A 25,563-nucleotide genomic window follows, 5' to 3' on the forward strand; every position below is an offset into this window, starting at 1 on the left:
CATCCCAACTCCACCTTCCCAAAGGGAGGAGGGATATTTGTCCTTATTCAGTCTGGATCGGAAGTGTCATGGTGTCGGTGCTTGATGGGTACTTCCGATCTGCAAGGCTAGTTTTATTGAAATGAGGGCATAATGAGCAAAAGGTTACATTCGGACACTAGAAATTCCTGCCTTTTCTCACCTTTCTTTGTTCTTCTCCAGGCCACTTGTCATCCCAAAAGGCATGATCCCTTATCAGCCCCAAGGTTCCTGCTTTTCTTTCTCTGCCCAAGGATCCCTGCTGCCTACATGATGTGTGGTTTCCTGCATTTGGCCTGTGCCCCTCCTTTCTGCCCAATTCCTGCCATTTGGTCTGTGTCCCCCTTTCTCTGCTCATATCTAGCTATCTGCCTGCTCTAACACTAAAAGCAGGGGTAACCTATCTTTCTGTTCCTCCCTGCCTGGTCTCCCTTCCAGTCTCCTCTCTGAACCCAGCCCTGGCCCTTCTGCTGCTCACACTGAACTGTCTCCAATGATCTCATGCACACTCGTGGCTTAAATTCTCTGTTGACCCAAAGTTATGCCTCTAGCCCAGACGTCTCTGAGTTCCAGACTCATATATCTATCTGCCTGCTTAGAGGAGATTTCTGTGTGAATGTCTGTAAAGCCTGTCCAAAAGTAAATCACTATCTTCTTTCTCTTTCAAAGAACACGTCTGCTTCCTTCTTCCTTCTTCCCTGTTCTCGGTGAAAACCGATTGTCATCCGCCAGTTACACAAGCTGTGACCTGGCTATCTCTGTGACATCCCTCCCCCCTCCCTCCCTTCATTTTGCTGCCTTAGAACTTAACAGGGAAGGAAATTGGACGCTGGTGCTTCTTATATGCTGACCTGTCATGTTCCCACATGGTTGGATGTCCATTTCTGATGCAGGCATTTTGCTGACCTCTTTTGTTTCTGTAAAGAGAACGAAGAAAGCTGGAATCTATGTAGACAAGTATTTTCCTAACTGTGTTCCATGAAATGTTATTTCCAAGAGGTTTTGATGGGAGATGTTTCCTTAAAAAAAAAAAAAGTAAGTGGAGGTGGTTCTAATATCAGCAGGATTGTGTATGGATCATGTTTTCCAGACAGTCCCCCTTCAGCCCTGGCCCCCAGAATTGGGGTTTCTAGGTAAATACTACTCCGTTCTGAAGTTTTCACTCTGGCCCCAAGAAATGAGCATGATGGTTCCATTCGGTTAAAACAGACCAATAGTATGATGTGTATACAAATGTGATGGCTGAATTTAAGGGTGTGATTTGGGTCTTGCTGTTGCTGGGATTTGGCTTGCTTGGTCCTTGAAGTCCCTGAGAGCACTGTGGGACGTGTGGGTGAGCTGGTGCAAGCTTGGCTGTTTCCTCTGGGAGCCCTGACTCTACCAGTTAGTTCCACCAAAAAGGATACATCTTCTGGCCTTTTCTCGAGGGCAGCCTGAGGTTCCATTGCTGCTCCCTCTGCCCCAAACATGACATTATAATAGCTGTCCCCACCCCCACCCCACTCCCCAGGAAGTGCATTGAATGCAGAAGGTGATGCCTCCTTCTGCCAGCAGCGCATGTGTTACCCTGCTCAGGGCTCTGAAAGCTGTAAGCCTTCCTGTCTCCAGAGCTTGGGCCCTCCTCTTCCCCCCAGTGGATTTAGGGGTGCTGGAGGAAGCCACAAAGCGGGTTGTAGTTTTCGTTCTGTGTGGTGAGCCTGTATCCTCTGAGAAAGGCCCGCTGAGTTGATGGAAAAGCACCTGCCCACGATTCCTGCTTTGGAACTAGAGGTTAGTCCTCAACCAGACGGACGCACAAGTTAACCCCGCACATCTGAGGCTCTGGGCAAAGCCACAGCACGCGGCTGCGTGGTGATGTGTCGCAGAAGTCCCACAGCAAAGAATCTGTTGGCTTTTCCTTAATCTTGTGGCCCAAACTCTTGGGAGCCTGGGAAAGTTTTTGGCAACCCGCAGTCCCGGGTATGTATTGATATAAACAGACGAACCCCCTGGAGGATGTGGAAAAAACGAGGTGGATTTTCTGAGTGAGGCCCAACTGATTTCAGCTTTCAGTTGTGTCAGAAGAGATGGGCCAGGAAACCCTGGGTCACCTTACGCGAGGTGATGGGTAGGCGAACCGGTCCGGGGCTGGGGAGTGAGAGGAGAGGGTGCAGGAGACCCTGAAAGAAGGAAGGAGCGAGGAGCAGCGAGGCCAGAGGAATGCAGCCGGCCTCCTGCTCCCACCCCTCCCTCCCTCCGGAGGCCTCTCTGGCCTCCAGCTTGAGCCTCTGTGGATGCTGACGAAAGTTCCGGAAGCACAGGCAAGGAGGCTGTTCCTCGGTGAGCGCAGGGTGGGCTGCAGGACCCGGAGCAATCCCAAGGTGAGGGGGAATCATTCTTTCCCCCTCACCCCGGACCCTCTTTTCTGCACAAACTGCAGCACACGTCTGGCCCCTGAGCCCAGAGGAGCCGCCTTCTCAGGGGAGGGCAGAATAGGAACAGGCCTGGGCCCAGTCGTGCAAAGGGGGAGAATGCGCAGATGGTTAAGAGCCCAGGGGGGACCCCGCAGGGCAGGAGACCCCTGACGAGGCCGGCGTCTTTCCGGAGTAGGGGGATGAGCCTCCGGGCCTCACTGTAATTCCACCCAGAGGCTGTAGCGCCCCGGGCACCCTGATTCCAGGCCCTCTGTACATTAAGGAACCTTCTGGTCTCCTCCTTCCTCTTTCTCCCCAGGCCACGCTTTCCCCACCCACCCAGTCCCTCAGGAGCAATCAGCTCCAGAAGGGCGTAGCTGGCCCTTCCTATTTTATTCCATTGACTCCGTGGGTGGTGGTGTCAAGGCTCCCCGCGCCCCTCCCCGCCCCCCATGGGGTTATTGGACGTGAAACCAGCTTGTAAAACAAACGTTCTGACTTGGGTCGGGGGTTTTGCTAGGAAAGGGAGTTCCCGTTGTCTTAAATCACCCGGGATTGTTTACTGCGAAAGGCAGCCGTTTAATCCGAAACACAGACAGCAGTAACGGCAGCCCTGCGTCTCTGCAGGTCCTGGCCGGGCCCAGCTTTTACATTCTAAGCACTGTAAGTACCAAGCAGCCTGGATGGCTCCAAGCCAAGCGGTAATGTTTCCTTTCGCTGTTGTCGAGAAAGGCATTCAGGAAAACAATTGAGCACAATGAGGGCCTTCCTGTTCCGGCTGGCGGCCGTGTGAACCACCCAGCAGACGTGGAGTGAGTCATCCGAGGAGCCCCAGCTCCCTCCTGCTTCGTCCAAGGCTCCCCCGGAGGCAGCTGCAGGCCGGCTGCACCGCTGCGGACGCTCCAGAGATGAGCATCTTCAGAATCCATTTCTCCTACCTCATCAGGCACCGGGGGATTTCCTCACTAACCAAAAAGTCAATGTTTACACAGGGAAATGTCACCGACATGTTTTGGTTGGGAAAGGCCCTGGCCCTGTGTTTCCCTGCAGCCACACGTCAGTTCTGCAAGGGAACTTACAGAACCCCGGTGCAGTCGCTCTAAGAAGACTGAAAATGCCTAAATGTCGTGAGCCTTTCATTACGTAGATGCACAAACCTCTCACATTGACTAACATGCACTTGGCTAATTGCGTGCCAGCCGATTGTAGCTGCCCACAAAGGACAAATAGCTGGTAGAGCTCAAATCAAACCAGCTGTGTATGGAATTAATTATAATGAAACCACACCTTACAAGGTGTTAAGACCTTTCATTTTCCAGGCACTGCAACCAAAATACTAAGAGTTGCACTGACACATCCTGGATGCATGAAAAGAAACCTGAAGAGATGTGGGATGGTCAATGGTTGGTTAATAGTGGTAAAAGCAGCACTCTCTTCTCTCTCTCTCTCTCTCCCTGCACCCTCTTTCTTACTCTCTCTTTCCCCTACCTCTAGAATTATGGTAAAATATTCTGCCATGAATGGAATCTAAAGTCTAAAAGATCCTTCAGGGTATAACCCAATGGAGATGGTAAACTTGACATTATTCCCCGTACTCCAGACGCCCAATGTTTCTCAACCAAAAGTTAAACCAGTTGATATCAAGTTTTAAAAGCTCATAGGGCATGCCACATCAAAGTCTGCCAGTTTGGTATAGTGATGATTTTGAGCTGTAGGCACTTGGAAAACAGCACATGCAGGGAGAGAAAGTCTCTGAACTCCCCATATATGTTATCTCCAAAAGGAATTCAATCGTTGCAAATTCCTTCCCCAGGAGTTCCATCAACCAAGGAGGATTGACTCTTACCACATGAAGAGAGACTAGAAGTTGACTCTACACTCAGACAAACTTAGTCACAAACTATCGTATCTCCCATCTATTCTTCCAAGGGCCCATTCAACTTTCCTAAAAAATCATTGAGATGATAATTTAAGCCTGAATTCTAAGCCACCTCTTTGAGTTACTCATTTTTCCCCTGGGCATCACTCACAGATACATAAGGTCGACATGTTAATAAACTTGTTTGTTTTCCTCTTATTAATCTATCTTTTATTACAGAGTCTCAGCTAAGAACTCAGAAGCATAGAGGGAAAATTCTTTTTCCTCCCCTACAATCTTAAGCATCCACTCTGCCTGTGCAAAAGAGCTGCCACTAGCTGTTCATGTTTTGATGAGATTTTAAAAAGAAATTCTTAGTAATTGATTTAATACTATACAGTATTTTGAGATGCTTATGAGTTTTTGAGTCTAACAAAACTATATTCAGGCCCCATCTCTTCCATTTCCTAGCTACACCACTTGGACATTTGACTCCTCTGTGCCTCAATTTCCTCATCTGAAAATGGGGGGAATAACAGTGCCTACCTCACAGGGTTTTGTAAGATGATTAACGTGGATAATTTTACTTAGTGTCTTGCCCAGTGCTCAATAAATATAATTACTCATTATCATCATCATCATCATCATCATCATCATCATCTAATCAAACTGTCATTGGGTTAATTTTTTTCACGGGAAGTCTGAAAAGCTGGGCTTGTCTGAGCTGGAAGCACAATGTCACCCCTTAGGAAGGCACAGCGACTCTCTTCTGCCAAAATAGAACTAGACTTCCAAAGGGAAGGTGTTTCTAATGAAGGATAGGTGTGATTTCTCAGTTGAAAAGTAGTATTTTTTTTCAATCACAATAGAAAATATTTTTTAAATGTACACTCAGCAGGGAGGCAAAGCCACTAGATTTCTCGAACAAATTTGTTATTTGCTTCCACTGAGACACAGTTCCTAGAAATTTACATATCAGGTCCACCGGGACCTTCAACTAAACAAATCAGGTGAAGTAAATGAAAATATTCATTTGTGTTACACTAAAAGATCTGCCAGATGTGTACACTAACTGGATTAGGCTGAGAATTAAGGGCACTCTGTGAGACACTTTCTCTAAACTCAGTATGAAGGAATCTAAAAAAAAAAAAAGTTTTTCCATCAAATACATTCAAAAATCCATTCTTGTAGGTCAGGTGGCAGTCTTATCAACTCGTCAATAAGAAAACTTAAACTGAGCTACTCTGGAGAACCTCAGGAGTGCAGCAAGTTGGAGCAGACCTCACTTCTGAATCACAATCTACATCCCTAAAAGAGACTCAGCTCTGATCGCAAGAGTTTCATGAAAGAAGACATTTCCACGAAGCCAATAAACCCCAAACTTGAGCAAGATTTTGGCCATGTAGCCAGAAAATTCAGAACAATTCTGGTTAATAGACTCAACATTTTTACCCATGGTCTTCTTGGTGGGCACAGTTCATTTTCAGCTCAGTCAGGTTTTTTGGAAGCTGAACCACAGAAATAGCACAGATGCTCAGTAAATCAGACACATCCTGTGGTTTGCACTTCAAAGGTAGCCACAAATTCTTAAGGTATGATTCATAGTCATCAAAATCTATGAATCTCCTCTGAAATTGCTCTTTCCCTTCCACGAAATAGCTCTGCAATTCTTCATATCTGTGACCCAACTGAGGTCGAGGAAATTCGGCAGGAGATTATGGATGCAATAGGAAATGAGTGTACTTGTCACCTGTGTGGGTCACTTGGCCTCTTAAACCTGTGTTTACTTGAACAAGAATAAGAAGGAAGCCAGGGCTCATGCCTTCTGAAACCCCTACGAGGTCCATTGAAAGCCTACTTAAATAGATATTCAAGGTTTAGTATCATGTCATTCAGGCTTCTATGCTAAAATTTGAAGATTCTACCAAACTACCAAACTCTATTCTACGTACATATGTTAGTTTTGAGCGTTTAGGTGCTATGCTAGATCAGAAAAATGCGAGGTAGAAGAAACCTTTTAATTTTACCAGCAATAATATCCTATTCATTCTTTACTCCAAAACAGGGAGTTACAAAATGCTCAGGGGCTCTATATCAGTAATTCCCCTCCAGGTATAGAGTGATAACTGTATCTGTTAGTTTTTACTGTGTAACAAACTACCCCAGAACATAGTGGCTCAAAACAATAGTCATTTATTTAGCTCACAATTTTGCAGGTTGGTAACTGGGGCCATAATTGGTGATCAGCTGGGTCTCAGTTGGGTTCATTAATGCATTTATGGTTGTTTACTAGGCCAGTTGAAGTGGACTAGTCTAGGATGGTCTCAGTTGAAATGACTTGTCTTTATTCCACGCAATCTCTTGTCCTCCACCAGGCTAGCCTGGACTCGTTCATAAATTATCTCGCCAAGATGCCAAAAGAGTGTGGAAATATGCAAGACCTCTTGGAGCCTAAGCTCAGAACTAGCACATCATTGCCTCCACTGCATTTTGTTGCCAAAGCAAGTCATTAGGCCAAGCTAGATTCAGGAAGTGGGGAAATAAACCTTGATGAGAGAAGCTTCAAAGTCAAATTGCAAGCATGAAAAAGTGTGGCCACTTTTGCAATCTGCCAAAAACCTCTCCCACACATACTACTTAATGTCATACTCACTAAACCCAACAGGGTAGGGGTGAGTGTCAGCATGGACTGAGTACAGCATCCCTGTGTGGCAGCCACCAGAGGTCAGCAACAAGGGTGCCTGATGCTCCTTCGTGGCAGCCCCTCCCACCACTTAGCACTCCTGAGGTGGGGGATAGTCCCTTTAGTATGAGTAGCAGACAGAGGCAGCTGCCTCAAGTAATTACATTCACAGCAAAGCTCAACTTTGTGTTTCTGGGCAAAAAGGAATGGAAGTGGAAGTCTGAAGGAAAGCACAGTTGGAACATCCTGCACTGAGAAAGCCAAAGGAAAAACCAAGGGATCGTGAGAAATGAGAATTAGAGGCCTTTCACAGAACTGGGATTTCCTTTCATGCTTGGTATAAACTAAAACTACTGTGATGGTTAATTTTATATGTCAAATTGACTAGGCCACGGGGTACACAGATATGTGGTCAGACATTATTCTGTGAGAGTGGTTTTGCATAAGTTTCACATTTAAATTATGGATTCAGTAAAGCAGATTGCCCTCCTTCATGTGGGTGGGCCGTATCCAATCAGTTGAAAGCCTGAGTACAGCAAAAGGCTGATCCTCCCCTAAATTCCTCCTTTGAGCTGGAACATGTTTGTTTGTTTGTTTGTTTGTTTGTTTGTTTTCCTAACTTGGGATTCAAACTAAAACATTAGCTCTTCCTGGATCTCAAGCCTGCTGGCCTTTGGAATTAGATCATGGCCTTCCTGGGTCTCCAGGTTGCTGCCTGCAGATCTTAAGACTTGCCAGTCTCCATAACCATAGGAGCCAATTCCTTATAATAAATCATACATTATGTGATATGATTATATGAAATATATATATATTTTTTTTCTGTTTTCAAGGAAAATCCTGACTAATGCTCTACTTAGTGGAATACTGTGCCAGGCGCAAAGACAAATACCTGATGCATGGTAAAGGCAAATGGTCTGTCCCCAGGCATGCCATCCCTTGATTTTTTTTCAGCATCACCAAATAATCCTAGTCATCAAGGGAAGAATAGGAACCTTAAACTGATAAAGCCCTAGTGTCCCCTGTGTCACAGTGTCATGGCCATTGATCTTGCTTCATTGTTGTCACTTTTTATTTGATTTGGCTGCTTTTGCTTTGCTTTGTTTTTGCCCGAGATGGTGAAGCCCCTCACATTCAACCACAAATGATACACCCAGAACATCTATCAGTAAACACTCCCCATGTGGGCACTATCTCTGGGAATCTTCCAGAAACCCAATTCACAAGAGCTGGTGTGCACAGAAGCTCTGTCTTTGGAGCCTGACAGCAGACACTCAGGTAGAAATTCATGGTGACCAGTCACTTTCTTAGTTTGCTCAAGCTTCTCTCACAGTGACCAGAAGGTGTGCTCAGATGCCAGAGGAACACACGACTAGAGAAATACATTTCAGTGGTGGGCTTCGGTTTCTCGTTGGGGTGGCTTTGTGATTTTTTTTTTTTCAGCTTCACTCAGCTGAACTACAGTCCCAAGAATTCCCTTTCTGGTGTGTTCTGGTTACGGTGGACTACAAAGGCGATCCTCTCCAGGGAGTCAGAGAAGGGAGGGAGTTGGAAGCCATTTGGCAGCACACACACACCTTCTCCCAGTGATTCAGTCAAACACTAGTCTTACTTCCTAAGTGCTGCTGTGAAAGGATATTGCAGATGAAATTAAGGTCCCTAATCAGCTGACTCTAAGATAAACAGTAAGGAGACCACCCCAGAAGGCCTGGCTTAGACAGTTGGAAGCCCTTTAAAGGAGGGTCTGGACCACTCGCCACCCCTCTGAATTCAGAGACTCCAAGTTTCACTCCATGCTTTCTGGGTTCTGGAATGCCCATGATCTTGTGCCCCACAGACTCCAGGCTTGCTGAGCCTGTCCCCATAATTGCATAAGCCAATTCCTTGTGATAAATCTCATACCAGTCCTGCTTCTCTGGTTGAACCCTGACTTATAGCTATCATCGGAAAACAAGAAGAATATATTCAAGCTTGCCATTTGCATTTTCCATGGAGAGATGGGGAAGGTGCTACAAAGTAGAGTGGGGAAAGCACAGACTCAGGTGCCAAACAGCCTGCACCATTTCCCTGCATCTTCCTTCACCAGCCAAGTGACAGGGGCAGAATTCTCATTAGCTCCTTGAGCACCATTTCTTTATTTGTAAAATACTGTTAATACTAAGTCAAGCCTTCCTATTTCACAGGGCTGTTTTGAAAAATCTAAGGAGAAAATGTACTTTGGAAACACTTTGTAACCCCCCATACACATGAGAGAAGTTTAGTTTTAAAACCACATAGCCTAACGTTTTTTATTGAAGGGAGGCAGAGAGTGAAAGAAGAAGGATTTACTACCTGCCTACCATGTGCAGGAAATGTGACTCTTCTCCCATGCTATCCTCAGGAACTTCCTGTGAGGCAGGAAGTGTTTGCCCCCACATCAGAGATGAGGAAACTGAGGCACAGACAGGTTGACCAACTTGCCTAGATCACAAGATAGGTCTGGAGTCCAGTTCAGGCTCTGTCTGTTACTCTACGCCATCCTCCTTTACAAAACGAAAGATGATCATGTCGTGTGATGCCAGAAACATCCTACCTCAGGGAAGACTTTTGAGAAACACTTTCAGTATATCCACTGTTTTTCAGGACCTCCTACTTCAACTGAGAAGCAAACACAATCCATTTTCATTCATGTAGTTGTTTCATCCGATATGCTCTGAGTCACAACATTTGAGACATCCTTTTACAAAAGAGAAAACCTCTCCTGCTGCTTTGCCAACCGGCAAAGTATCTTTCCTGAATTTACAATAAAACCATTCCTGCAGAATGATGAAAGTAAAACTTCACTATTCACTTCTTTTTGATTGCTCCAGTCTTTAAAGACACAGAAAGGACACTTTATTATGTTTGCGCCCACAGGGGAATGACTGTGGTTGGAGGTTCAAGTTATTCAACAAACAAAAAGACAATTTTGTAAATGTACCTTTTACTCCAAAACTGGAAGCAGCCAGGATAATTTGAGGGTTAGGCATTTCCTGAGTGTTAATGGTCAACTATGTGAAAAGTCCTTGAGATAGACAATTAGTTAGCAAAGTGGTAAGGCAGGGCCTTCCACGGGGCACTCAAGGTTTGGAGAGATTTGACAGACACTAATGAAACCCCAAATGAGGCAAATACATCTTCATAGCGTATCAAGCTTTTTTCAGATCAGTGTGTTACCTATAAAGTTAATTCCATTCAAATGAACTTTCAAAATATGGGAAGGAGAAAGAACCCACAGCGTTTATTTAATACTCACCAAATATTATGCTTGGCATTTTAAATCATTTTTCTCTTAATCCTCACAAGATTTTGCATAAAAATTTATTAACCTCACTTTACTGATGAGAAACTGAAAGCCTGAGGGATCACAGCCATAACAAGTGGGAGCAGAGCAGGGGTTCAAATTCAGTTCAAGCCAAGGGACTCAACCATATCTACCTTTTGGCAATTCTGTAGTCTTTAGTTTAAATGAGTATAGATTATTTTTATAATTAAAAAAGGAGTTTTATTTTAATAAATAAAGGCGCCAAACTTACCACCTTGAGTCAAAACCAAAATTGAACTCAATGTACAAAAATTCAATCACTGCTACTTATATCTTTATGAAGCTAATTAATCAGAGTTTGAATTCTCATTGCTTTTTATTTTTCTAACAAGGGTTACCACCTTTATTTTCTTCTATAGGTGATGGTAGATGTGTGCAATAATATGCAAAATATTTGGCTGCGAATTTTTTTTTCATTTGCCCCCCTTTATTTGCTTTTTTCTATTTTTCATTAAAAACAAAATTTTTTAACCTCATTTATCAATTATAGTTGTCAAAAATAGATCGTAAAGCTACAGGCAACTTGAGTCAGTGAGTCACTATCTAGGAATGAAATTGATACCTTTTTGACCTTAGCTGCATCAGCAGTATAGTTGAACAAAGAATTGATTCCTACCCTAATTTGACATCTACCTTTTATTCTTTTTTTATTTAAAAAAAAGCAGCTTTAATGACCGATAAGTCATACATTACTTCTTAGAGAAGGGCCAGAGAGGGTTAGTTCTTTCTCATTCCATGGACCTCTCCTCATGCAATCCGAGGCATGTCTTACCTGTTTGTTCCATATTGGTTGTTAAACTTGGAGCTTAGCACAGAGCGTGCTAGCAGATTAGTAAACAATAATTATTTGTGATGTAATGCAATCTTATGAAGCCCAGTGCTCTTAAACTTACCACTACTTTCACATATCTTGTTGCTTGTGATTGCCCCAGCAACCTCGTGTGTGAGTTAAGGTCGATGAAGTGTGAATTAAATTGATGTGTGTTAGTTAAGGTCGATGCCCTTACTTTATAAATAAGGAAATAAAACATCATACACTGAGTAACCTGCCCAGTCACAGAGCCAGGAATCTCACCTGCCTCATTTGACCACAACCAGATTTCTTGAGTACAAAGACCAAAGTTCTTGTCCCATGACAAATCCTCCCTCATTAATGCCAATTTTTGTTCCTATTTGGACAAACTATGCCTTCTCTTTAAATAAAACACTGAAAGGAACAGACCCAGATGATGCCGACGTCAACCATTTAAAGCTTGAGGTCACAAGATTATTTGGCGTCTTTGAACGTGTTCTTATCCCACTGACCATCTTATAACCTAGACCAGCGCTTATCAATGGCGACGTTGGGTCCCAGAGCAACATCCAAGGAGGCAGAGCAGTGGGGGCCATGCTGCACCCAAGGGAGCTGCCATTACCTACAAGAAGGAAAGTCCTGAGCAGTGTCAGTGGGAAAACCACAGTGGGGACCCAGTGCCCTGGCATGTGTAACCAAAGGCCAAAGCAAACAAAGGCCAGAACAGTAATGACTGGATCTATTTGGTTAGCAAGGTATTGACACAGCCTTTTTTTGAGATTTTTATATTTAAATTATAAATTGGATAATTTTTAAGAAAAACTTTTATGTGCACATACAACATCGGTTTGGAGAACGACTTCCATACCAAAGACAACACAAGCCAAAAAATAAACGTGTGATTCTGTGTGTGCACATACGTGTGTGTGCGCGCGTATGTGCGTGCATGTGTGTGTCTTATAATATGAAGTTAATTGAAGTTAAAATGTTTTAAGGGATTTATCGTCATTCGAGTTATTCCAATGTGTGAAAAGCAACACATTTTTATTCTCAATTACCCACAGTCTTTATTTGCTCTCCACAAGCACTTGAAGGGCATGACTAAGCCAAGTTATGCCTTACTCCACACTTTTTAGCAGCATCTCTTGAACTTCTTTACCTCAGTCTAATCCTTGGTCGTAGCCTCTGAGAAATTCAACACTATGTCAAAAGGGCCTTTTGCTCTATGGTCGTATATAAAAGAACCTATCACCCACAGGTCATGGGATACGTTGCTGACTCAATCCAAAGAAGGATTTCGGGTTAAGTCAGCAACATAGCCCAGGAGTGGAGGCCGCCAGAGCTTCCCCTTAAGGCCAGGTCACAGCAGGTTTACTGCGGAGCCTGGATGGATACCTGTGATGACGGCTGAAGCTCACTCCAAAACCAACATCTATAAAAAGAAACGCCTCTTGAATCTCCCCTTCCCATCAGCAAACCTGTGTGTTTTCCTAGCAAGAAATAGGGGAGAAACCACTCTTCCTCTTTCCTCTGGCTTCTCTTGGGAAAGAATCCAACTTCCAGACATTCAGGGAGATAATGGGGTTTTTGTTTTTGTCTGGGAAGAGTCAGGAATGTTCATTGGCCACGTAAGCACCTCTGTAAGTGTTCCAGAGGTGGGAGATGGCGGTATAGTTGTCCCTGGTTTCCAGGCACTGGTTTTGTTACCTCTGAAGCAGGTTGCAAACCGTCCATTCTTATCTGTGCACCATCTTGAGACCACCAGGTAATAAGTTGCACCTAAATGGAGGTATTTCTCATACATCTACATCCCCAGTTCCCCTTCATCTGCCTGGGAGTTAAAACATCATCACAAAACAGCAGTGGTTGTAGTTGCTTGACTGTCATCTCCTCTGACCTTATCTCCAACCCTCACCCCAACCTCCGCCAACTCCTACCTGCCCATTAGTAGGAGAGCCCGCAGGGGTGACCTCCTGTGCACCATGGGCAAGTTATTGTGCCCCACCTCAGTGTCACCATCTTTTACCAGCTCTCAGTGAGGCCTCTGTAACCATGTCACTTGCCCTGCTCCGACCCCACTACCAAATTCTGCCTTCCTAAATAAAGCATTTGTTCTCTGTGTTATTCTCGAAGTTGTTTGTTGGGTTCTAGTCACATGCCCTGTTGCTTCCATCCCCAACCCCACCCTGTCCCTACCCAGGTGGTGTTCAGATGCTGGAGTCCATAGGCATACGAATGAGGTCGCGTAGGCTGGTGGGTCCAAAATCTGCAGGGCAAGCCCATCGGCGTGCAGACCCGGGGAAGAGTTGACGTTGCAGCGCAAGTCCAAAGGCAGTCTGCCACAAAGATGCCCTCCTTCAGGGAAAAGTCAGTCTTTCTTAGGATCTTCAGCCAATTGGATGAGGCTTACCCACATTTTGGAGGTAACGGTCACATGCTTTACTCAAAGGTTACTGATTGAAATATTAATCTCATCTAAAAAACACCTTCACAGACACATCTAGAATAACATTTGACCAAATATCTGGGTCCTGTGGCCCAGCCAGAAGACACATAAAATCACAGAGCCTTGCTCCCCTCCCGTTTCACGTCCTGGTGGCCCTCCTTGGTGTCCCACCTCCATTTTGGCTCTCAGCCCCCGGGACACAGACGGGAACGTCTGGAGGCATTTTTGGCTGCCGTAGCTGAGGGGTACTACTGGCATCCAGTGAGCAGAGGCCAGGGATGCTGCAAAACATCTCAGAATGCACAGGACAGCCTCCAACAACGGAGAGTTTTCCGGTCCTGAATGACAACAATAGCACTGCGGTTGAGAAACTCGGCTTGAAATGACCAGGTCACTTCCTGTCTCTCTGACCCTGTTCATTATGCTGTAGTCACCCTGGCCTCCTTTCAGGTCACAGAACCCACCAGCTCCTCGCTTCCTCGGGGCCTTTGCAACTGTTCTTCCCACTGTCAGAAACACTCTTGCTCCTTGCATGGCTGGTCCCTTGCCCACGGTCAGGTTTAACCTCAAAATCCTCCCCCCACCAGCCCTAATCCCTCTCCATTTCAATGATCTGTTTATTTCCTCAGCACCGGCTGACAGTGTTCAGTTTTCCTCGTTCCTCCGTGGTCTTCTGACTGATATTCAGCTAGAGTGGCTACTTACCACTATACCCCAGGGACAAGTGACCCGACAGGCACAGAGTAAATGCTCAACAAACGCTTGTTGGCTCAAGGAAGGAAGGAATGTCAGACGTTTTTGGTGAATGCAGGTCGCCCCGTGTTTTGGGTTTCACATCCCGCACCAACTCCAATGTCCCTTTATAAAATCTGTCACCATGGCAACTGTTTCCATAGGCTGACCCTGCCCCCAGAACACTGAGCCGTGTGCTGTTGACTTCAGCACGTGAGCCAAGATCTCCTCTCCAGGACACCCCTCTCCCACAACACGACTTAGTCCCTCAGGACAAGAGGTCTGAGCACTACACTGTTAGTCTTTTTAACGTGCAAAGCTTAGATTCAAAGTAGGACCCCTCATTTAGAAAAAAATATCCAATTAGAGTCCTTAAGAAGGATTTGCCCCCAAAAGGGACTCACGTGAGAAAAACTAACAGGCCTAATGAAAACAATTAACTTTGAAAATATAACCAACTCTATTATTGCACAGATCCCTCCCCTCGGAAGCAGGGTGCAGATCACCTAGCCAGGACCAGCTGGATCTGCATCTCAGATCTGTCTACCCTGATTCCGTTTCCCCCGTCCCTCTTTTGTTACAGTCTGACATGTTCTTACGGAGCTGACTGAGAACTGACAGATGCCTCCAAAGTGACTCAGCGTGTGGTTATTACTGTTAATTTTTGGCCTTTGCTTTTTTCCCCACAAATCCCTATAAACGCCACTCCTAGCTGCCTTGCAACCTTCCAAGCATTCTGTATCCTCCTGGAAATGCTCGCTTCGCTTCGGCATTTTCCCACCAGAACCCTCTGTTCTCAGTTCCTCCCAAGTGGCTACCAGCCACTGAACAGACCCGCTGCTACCATTTCTAACTCTGCACTCAACCCCCTTCTTGACTAAAGCCCTGACAAGGGGGCAGGATGATTACTTCCCGCATCATACTGCTGTTCAGGAAGAAAGATCCAGATCTCTGAGGCACGACCGCAGAAAGATCACCCACAAGGGAAACAGCTCTGACTCTGGGGCATCCTTGCTTCCTTCTTTCCAAACGCCTCTGCCCATGTGTGAGACGGACCGATGCGCAGGTTGTCTGCCTCTGCCGGTGCAGAACCAGTGGAAGAGCTGCCTGTGTTGTCCTTCTTTGCTGCACAGAGGTGACTCGCACCCTCTGGATCCACAGCACCCACAGCCCTCGCCGTGGTCACCAGCACAGTGGAAGGAAGTTCCCAGGATCAGTGTCGGCAGCCAGAGATTCCCACCACACTTGTAAACCTAAGGGAGCAGAAGGACCCTCTGTGGCGTCACTCCATCCACATGGGAAAGAGTGGAATCTGCCCAGCTTCATTTTTCACCATTTTATTACCAAAAGCTCAAAATTGAAAAAAGCATTAGAAACCGTCAAACCCAACTCTCGCGCTGTACAGAGGAAGCCGCCAAAGCCTAGCGGAGGTGAGCGGCGTGGCCAGGGGGCCACACCAGGGCTAGGCTCCTGGAGCAACTGCCAGGGCTTCTTTATTCCATTCTCCCTCTCTTCCATTCCATGTGTTTCTGGTGTAGATCAAGCATCTCCACCCGCCCTCCCCCATTCCTGGAAACTCTGATGAGTCCAGCGTGTTGTCAAATAACCCGACTGAGATCATGAGAATTCTTTTCCAGCATTGACGGGGACACAGGGATGATGAGAGGGTGTCAGTAGGCAGGCTCACTACAGTCGCAGACAACATCAAAATGCAGCGGCTTACAACACAACGGAAGTGTTCCTCTTACTCACCTAACACTCCAACACAGGCGCTCGGCAACTGACTCTCTAGGCAGTGACTTCGGAAACCCAGGTTCCCTCCACCCCAGGGCCGTGCAGTCCCCACTGGATCCCCTGCAGACTGCTGGCAACTGGGCAATGAGAGTAAGAGAGAGTGAAGTTTCCTGAGGACAAAGGCATGGCCCTCTCTGCCCTCCTCTTCCATGAGCCAGAACCCATCGTAGGTCCCAGCTAATTGCAAGCAAGCCTGGGGAAGACAGTCCAGCTGTGTGCCCAGGAGCAAAAGGAAGAGTGGGACAGGCGACCCAGTGAAAGCTACCAGGGTTCACCTTTCCCACCACGTGGAGAAGGAGCCTGCTGGAAAATGAAACCGAAACACAGCAAAGCGGGGCAAAAGTTGAGACAAAGAGAGATTTGAGAAACATTGACTCCCTGAATAGAGCCATACCTGAACCTGGATCAAATCCTCCACCTACCATTCGAAGAAAGCATTCCTGTGTTTACCAATATTCGGCCGAATAACACCCCCACGGGCTGGCAGATGACAAGAATTTTTAAAGTTTCAGCAGGTGTCTGGGTGGGCCAGTACCTATGCGCCATTTCTGAATCTTTTTGGGCCTCCCCAGCTTCCTCCAGCCGTGGCTGGCGGGTCCAGTTCCGTGAGGTTTTAGCCAGGTGACACAGGTGCTGGTTGACAACGCCTCACTGTGGCCCACTGCCCAGAGACTCTCACCTCCCACCCCGGAGCACCTCTGACCCTCAGCACGCGCCTCCCACGGGAACTGCCCGGCAATCACTTACGTGCAACCCAGAGGGGTGGGGAGTCCATCTACCTGGGGGTCACCCCTAACCAAGGTGATTCAGGAGCCAGTGGATGAAACGTTCCCTTTTGTCTTCTAGGTGGACATTCCTGTGACACTTTTGCTAGGGCTCCCGTCACAGGCTGAAGTGATGCCCCCCGAGATCCTACTCTTTCTTCCTCAACTTCTCGCCCTACTGTCCCATGATTTGTTTTCATTTTCCGGCACCAGGTGCCCTGCATGGTGATGTGTCAGACTCAGTAACACAGGTTTGCGTCGGCTTCCTCTCCTGCCTTCCATCCTCACTCCACTTTTTTCTTTCCTGCCTGTATTCACACTCCCTAACCAACTCCCAGCACAGAGCTTAGGCAGCCTCTGCCCTTGAGGAAACAGTTTCTTTACCATCCGAGGGAAACGTAAGACGTTAACGTGCACAAGGGTCCTCCCAGAGAAGGCAGGTTGAAGAACTCCCCAAGGGCATTAAACTGGGCCACTCTGTCCTTTTTTCCTTCTGGAACCCTGTGGAACTAAAACAAACTAACTTCCTGTCAATTTTGCTTCTAGATTAGAGGCTATCTAGCTTCCTACTTGTTTTTAAATCCCCAACCAGACCACCGGCACGGAGGGAGCAGACACGGATCCAGTGATAAGCTCAGCCGGTCACCCCAGCGCCCAGCAAACTTAGACACATGGTAAATAATCAACGCTTGCAGTTAGGTTAATAAGATGCTGACAGATTAAAAAAAAAAAAAAAAAAAAAAAAACCTCAAATTTTGAACCAATATTTTCAATAAGGCTTGAATAATCGGAATATTTTCAACTTTTATTTTACTCCATTGGAAGGAAGTAAGATACTACATTTTCACCTCTCACCCTCCATAACAGACGCCAGCTTCTCTCCCTCCCTCCTTTGCTCTCCTTCCCCCACCTCTCCCTCTGGTCTTCTTTCTCTCTCATTTCCTTTTTTTTCCTCCTCCTTTTTCCTCCAGGCCTTGCATTTCTTCCACCATTCCTTATCTCCTCTTTTTTTTTTTTTCCTCTTGGTTTAAAATTTAGAGGAAAAGACTCCAGGGACAATGAGTCAGTCAATCCAAACTGTGTTGACTCCCATGGTAGAGGAAGTAGTAAACTGCTGAGAATTCCAAAATAGATGCATCTCTTATGGGAAAATCATCACTATGCCTTCTGCTCCCATCGATTACAATGCTAATTGGCCTGCAACGTTCTGCAGCGTTTATAATTATCTTGGGCAAAAGATTTTTTTAAAGGGTGTCTTTCCTGCCTCCCAACCACCACCCCCTATGAGCTCTGCTTTTTATGGATGGTATTTGCACAACTAGACAAGACTGAAACCTCAGTGAGAAAGTAATAAAGTACTGAGAGGCAACAATAGATGGTGTGCCCGTCTCAGTCTGGGGATGTAGTTAAGGGCAGGGTCCTTGTCATGTCCTCTGATCTTCTCATTACTAACAGTTAGCGAGTTGTGATGATCAATCAAAACCAAAACGTGTGTGTTGTCTGTCTCCTTGAGCCCTGAGTGGTAGCAGTTTTCCGTATTTGTTCATCTCCTTTTTGATTGTTCACACGGATAAGGAGCTTTGCTACGTGCAATATGCAATCTATTTATAGCATTATTAAGACACAAGTATTTGACTTCATACTCGTCCTTTATATACATCATTGCCTTTAAATCTAGTTTCACAAAGATCCTGTGAGATAAGGATTGCTAGCCCCACTTTGCAGAGAGGTTAAGTAACTGGCCTGGTATCACACAGCCAGCTAAGAGGCAGAGGTGGGCTTCAGACCCACATTCATCTGACTTTAAAACCTGGAAGAATCTCATGAGAAGAATAACGGATTTGAAAGCTTAAGGAACAGAACAACACTGTCTGTAGCACATAATAAATTCTCTATTTCTAGGTTTACTAGGACTGTTATTATTATTACTGTTGTTCCACCAGTGCTGGTACTTTGTTACCATTATGTGAATACTCTGACCCTCCAAGCGTAACTTCCATGACTTAGAAAGAGCTATACTGTGTAGCACAGGGAATTATATTCAATATCTTGTAATAACTTATGGTGAAAAAGAACATGAAAATGAATATACGTATGTTCCTATATGACTGAAGCACTGGGCTGTACACCAGAAACTGACACAACATTGTAAACTGACTACACTTCAATAAATATATATGTTAAAGAAATAGCTATACTGTTAAAATTAGAAGTAAAACATTAAATGCCTTAAACTAGTAACAGTAAGTAAGATGACAAGTTGATAAACACATTATCAACATGTAGACTAAATAAATGAACTTTTTTTTTAAGGATCCTGCTCTCAGCTTGGTATTTTTAGGGGGCAAGGAATGTCTGCAAGGATCAAGCAGGGAAGTCACTGTGTGAAGCCCTCAGGGGCCCATCACAGTGTGGGCACTGGGGCCTGCCCGGCCCAGCGAAAAATGAAAGCAAACAACGAAAGATCAGAATTCACTAAAAGCATCAGTGCTTTCTACTTACTGCCTCATCTGGGAGCCATCACAGGCTTGGGAAATAGGAATATTATTTTTACTTTGTGGTTAAGGAAATGGAGGTTTTTGTTTTTGTTTTTGTTTTGTTGTTGTTGTTTTTTAATTGAAGTACAGTCAGTTACAATGTGTCAATCTCTGGTGTACAACACAGTGTCCCAGTCATGCATATACATACACATACTCGTTTCATTAAATAAATGAATTTAAATAACAACGATCTCTAAAGAGTTCACAGTTATTCATGTAATTTCACCTCCTTAATCAATTTTTCCATGAGCTATCTAGATGAGAAGTGTATTTATTCCCATTTAACAGAAAGTGTTGAAGATGGATAATTGTATGATGAAGGCATGGTAAAGGCACACTGGTAACTTTATGGCAACATGGAAGCAACCTAAATGTCATTGACAGATGACAGAGTAAAGAAGATGTGAGATACACACACACACACACACACACACATATATACATGCAATGGAATACTACTCAGCCATAAAAAAGAATAAAATAATGCCATTTACAGCAACATGGATGGACCTGGAGATTGTCATTCTAAGTGAAGTTAAGCCAGAAAGAGAAAGAAAAATACCATATGAGATCGCTCATATGTGGAGTCTAAAAAAAAAAAGACACAAAAGAACTTATTTACAAAACAGAAACAGACTCACAGACATAGAAAATAAACTTATGGTTACCAGGGAGAAAAGGGGGTGGGAAGGGGTAAATTGGGAGTTTGAGATTTGCAGATACTAGCTACTATATATAAAATATATAAACAACAAGTTTCTACTGTATAGCACAAGGAACTATATTCAATATCTTGTAGTAACCTATAATGACTATGAAACAGAATATATGTATGCTCATATATGACTGAAGCATGATGCTGTACAAAATTGACACAACATTGTAAGCTGACTATACTTCAATTTTTAAAAAAAGTTTATGGCACATAAGGGACAAAAGTTTCTTATTGTGCAAATCAAAGACCATATTCCAGCTTCATGACTGACATCCAAAGTTGATGTTTACATCAAAATGGCAAGAAGAACGGTAAGGAAGTCAATCTCAGCAAACTATTAAACACTGCGTCACTTTACCTAGAAAGACTGTCATTTTCCTTCCCTAAAAGTGTAGTTTCCAACCTACAAACAATCTGTTTTCCAAAAACGGGTCAGATGCTTGGTGTTCTGTCACTCAGAATGCTCTTTCCCACAGGGTGTGGTCGGGTCCTGGAGCTGATCCACAGAAGACCGTCACGCGCTTGACATAGCTGAAGCGCAGGGCTGTCACAGCAACCTGCACGTGAGGGGCAACGGCGGGAAGTGCTGCTGGGAGTCCAGCCCAGCGCAGCAAGAATACATGTCCCAACCCACGTCCCTGGTGCCAGGTGGCAGCCACCTTTCACCCCTTCCCTGCTAACCAGGAAGTAAGAGCTGAGGTCCACAGGACCTCTGGAGCCTGGGATGGTGGCTCTGGTGGAGAAAAGATCAGAGTGGGGGTGAAGGGCTCCTGCAGGGTTCCTGATGCCCACAGCCAGGAAAGGCTTGGAAATCCCTGGGGACCCCTCCTATTCTGAGTGGGTTCCTCAGCCCAGGTCCCCAGGGCTTCCTTCATCCAAGGGCTTCAGATGGGGTTCCCTCCTCCCCTTGCACATGGAGAACAGACTCAATTTCCCCATCTTTCTTTGAGATTCTCAAAGGACTTTCCCAATGTGTCTTACTACATCTGATGTTTCTCAAAATGTGAGCCGCAGGCACTGAGATGGAAGCTCTAGAACACAGTATGAGGACGGAGACAGTTAACTCAAGCCTGGCGTAAATGACAACTGTCTGGTAATGGGTTTCCTGTCATCCCCTCCCCCTGCTTTAGGTTATACCCAGTTGTTTGTGGGAACCCTCCCTCCCCATTGGAGGGACTTATGAATAAAGGTATCTCGCTCTGCCCTGGCCAAGGAGTGGAACTGAGATCCAAGCCTGACGTAATCCTTCCTTGAGACATTGGTTCTTCCGCAGATGATACAGAATGAGGAAAAAAAAAAAGCGGCTCCCTGTTCAAACGATGAGAAATTAATTCATTTATGCCAGCATTTATTCAGTCACTAATACTGAGCACCATTCCAGGAACTAGGGATTTGGGAGTGAACAAATCAGACCAAAGTCCCTACTCTTATGATGCTTACATTCTAGTTGGTGGGGGCTGGGGGAAGATGTCAACCAGTAAAAAGTAAATAAATAAAATACGTAGCAGTGCAATAAGTACTGTAAAAAATAAATAAAAAGCACTGTAAGAAAAATAGACAGAGGAAGGGAGGCAGGGAGGGAAAATGAATAAGGCTGCAATAGCAAACTGACATTTGAGTGAAAACCCGAAGGCAGTGGGGGAGCGAACCAGAAGACTAGCTCTCAAAGGAAATAAATGCAAAGGCCTGGGTGGAAGTGAGCTTGACCAGGTCAAGGACCAGGGCACCTGGAGTGCAGCGAGTTAGTTGTAGGGAAGAGGTCAGAGCTATCATGAGGACAGAACGAGCAGAGCCTTGTACCGTGTACCATTGGAAGTACTTTGGCTTTGCTCCTGAGCCCGTCTCAATCAGCTGTGTTTGGAAAGAAACAACCAGACTCTCAGTGACATGCTTTAAGCATTTAATTAATTCAATCACTTACCCACTGGTCAGCTTAGAACCAGCCCAGTCTAGGCTGGGCTCACCTGGACCACACGAAGTGGCAGGTTGAGCCTGTGTCTACTCCAAGTGACCCTCATCCTTTTTTGAACAACTGGACTAGCCACAGTGTGTTCTCACAGCGAGAGCAGGGTACAGAGAGCAAGTGCAAACACATGACGACTGTTGCCTCTGCACACCTCTCCTCGCTTCTGTCTACTTGCCCAGAGCAAGTCCATGGCCAAGCCCAAGTCAAAGAGGGGGCAGCAAACTTCCCCTGGAGTGAGAGCGACTGCGACTTCATACGGCAAAAGAGACGGGGAGTCGGGACTAATCACTCAGCCTAGCGTACAGCCATGGAAGGTTCTAAGCAGATGAGTGACCCGATCTTTCCTTTAACAACACCACTCTGGTTGGTATGTTAAAAATACACTGTAAGAGAGCCCGGAAGAGATCTGGGAGGCCGGTTGGAAGCTATGGCACTAGCTTCTAACACCCTGATTGCACAGCACAAAGTGATAGCAAATGCCTTAGTGAGAAGTGGTCAGTTCTGGAACTATTTTGAAACTAGAGTCAAAAGTTTCAAATTGATGGATTGACTGTAAAACACAAATCAAAGTCTTTGAGTTAAACAACGGTAAGTATTGAGTTGTCATTTTTTCATAAAATGGGTACAGGAAAACTGAGCTGGGAGAAGGGAAGATGGGGAGCCCCACTGGGGACATGTTAAATGTGCCAGGTCTATTAGACGTCCAAGTAGAGATGCTCCATAGGTGGCTGGATGTGAGACTGAAGTTCAGGAGAAAGAGCTGGACCAGAAATATAAATTTTAGAGTCATCCGCATGTAGATGGTATATATTTATTTTCTATTGTCCCATAACAAATGACCACAGACTGAGCAGCTTAAAACAATATCAAATTATTATCTCAACAGTCCAGACACAGTGTGGCTAAATAAGCTCCTTGGGCTCCCACAGGCTGAAATCAAGGTGTCAGCTGGGGCTGAAGGGAGGCTTTCGTCCTCTTCCAACATGGCTTGACGGCAGAATTCAGCTCCTTGCAACCATAGGACTGAGGACCCACTTTCTGGCAGGCTATTCCTCAGTGTCACTCTCAGCTCCTGGAGGTACCCACAGCTCCCTGCCATGTGGCCATGTCCAAGGCAGTTTTCAGCTTCAAGGTCAGCAAGAGACTCTCTTTCTCATCGAATCTCTCACTCCAGAGAGGGCTCAGCCCTCTTTTAAGAGCTCGTTGATTTGATCAGACAAAACCAAGGAGAGTCCTCTCCTCTGATGAACTTAAAGTCAACTGATTAGTCATCTGATCCTGGCAGTAACATCTCATCATATTCATAATCTCACCCGCAGTCAAAGGGAGAGGATAACACAGGTTTGTAGACCAGGGTGTGATGGCAAAATTTTTGTGTCCACTTGACCGTGCTAAGGGACGCCCAGAGAGCTGGCAGAACATTACCTGTGGGTGTAACTGTGACAGTATTTCCAGGAGAGATTAGCACTTGCATGGTAGACTGAGTAAAGAAGATGGCTCTCATTACTGCTGTTGCAGAAAAACGTGTTACAGCTCAGTGTTACAGGTCCATGTTACAGCTCAGTTGTGACAGCAACCTGGATCCGGGCAAGAGACCAAGCAGCACTCGGAGAGTTGGAGAACTCACGTTTATTACGCCAGCGGGACCAGAGGAGTTAACACTCCAAGCTCTAGACCCCGTCTGTAGGTTTACACAGGCTTTTATAGGCTGCCAGTTTACACTTTGCAACATCATATGCAAATAAAGTATAACAAAAGTTGACTAATTAGGAACAGGCTTGTAGAAATGGACCAATCAGGGGGGGAGAGAAATAACCAATCAAGAGTGAGGGAAATGGACCAATCAGGAGTGAGCTCCACTTTCCTAAAAGTTAGCTGTTTCAGAGGTAAAAAGTGAGATAAAGCCACTGGGCCAGGGAACCAGATGGTGCTGGCAGGAGAGTAGTGGTCCTGCCTGGGGGTCCTGCCAGTCTTTTTTATGGGGCTTCCCACCTCACTGCAAGCAGGCATCATGCAACCTGCTGAGTGCCTGAATAGAACAAAAAGGCTGAGGAGGGGTGAATTTGGTCTCTGTCTTGAGCTGGGATATGGGTGCTCCTGGTTTTTAAGACTTTGAGTTTGGACTAGAATTGCATCACTGGCTTTCTGGAGACTCCAGCCTGCAAATAGCAGACAGTGTGACTTCTCAGCTTCCCAATCATGTGACCCAATCTCTCATAATAAATCTCTTTGTGTGTGTGTGTATATATATATATATATATATAGATAGATAGATAGAAAGATAGATTCTGGGTACTTTTGCTATAAGTATCTTTGCTGTAGGTATCTTTGCCGCGAGCATTTTTGCTACAAATATTTTCACCACATAACTAATTGGCTGTAAGAAAATTATGCCATAGAAGATAAAATAACAAAAAAGTAAAAGAGGGAAATTAAAAAAGACAAAATGAATCATGAAAAAAATAAATAACAAAGTTGAAAAGACTTTACATTTTCACCACGTAACTAACTGGCCATAAGGCAGTTCTGCTATAAAAAAATAAAACCACAGAAAAAAAATGTTTAAAGGAACACTCAAAAGGACAGAGCCATGAAACATGAGAAATGAATAACAAAATTAAAATGACTTGATTGCAAAATATAAAATATTTGAATACATTTAACATGTGTGTAGATTCGTGGTAATACAACTCAAGTAACTTATTTTATCTTGTCGGTATACCTAAGCATTTGCCTTCCAAGTCTTTTCTTCATAGTACTTTATACTTTTTTTTGCTTGTTGATTTGTCTCCTCATTCAGCATAGCACTTATTCTTTTTTGTTAAATTTCTTCCTTCATTAAGAGAGGTATCAGTGTCCAAACACTACGGTGCATATCTGTAAATGGAGCTCTGTATTGCCTTGTGAAAGCCTCTAAACTGTTGTTTGTTCTTGGCACATTGTCCCACATCCATTGACAGACATTCCAAAGGTCTACGAGAAATGAGGGTTCAACTCTGGGCCTTCAAATCACCAAAGGATTTCAAACTGACAAATTATCATTTCCTCATAGTGTGCAATCATACTCGACAGTCTCTTATTTCACATTTCCAGTAGGTTTTATCGCTGTATTTTCTATCACGTCCATATCCATAGCTGCTCTCACCCAGTATTTTAAGACCACCATATCCACTCATCACGGTACAACCAGTGGAAGGGCTAAGACGTATGGGATATAAAAACAGGAGTATCACATCAATGGAGAAATGAAACCCAATCAGTTATTTTATCTTTTATGGCAAAATTACCTAACAGCCAATTAGTTTTGTGATGTAGATGTTTGTGGCAAAAATGTCTATGACAAAGATGCTTATGATGAAAACACCAGACACTATATTATATATATGTATATTTATCTCACATACATAGTGTTTATATATTTATATGTCCTATCAATTGTATTTCTCTGGAGAACACCAACTAATACATAATTGGTGGGACATCATACAGCCCATCTTAGAATTCTGACTACTATAGGT

This window comes from Camelus ferus, chromosome 5, assembly GCF_009834535.1.
Source record: "Camelus ferus isolate YT-003-E chromosome 5, BCGSAC_Cfer_1.0, whole genome shotgun sequence".
Classification (NCBI taxonomy): domain Eukaryota; kingdom Metazoa; phylum Chordata; class Mammalia; order Artiodactyla; family Camelidae; genus Camelus; species Camelus ferus.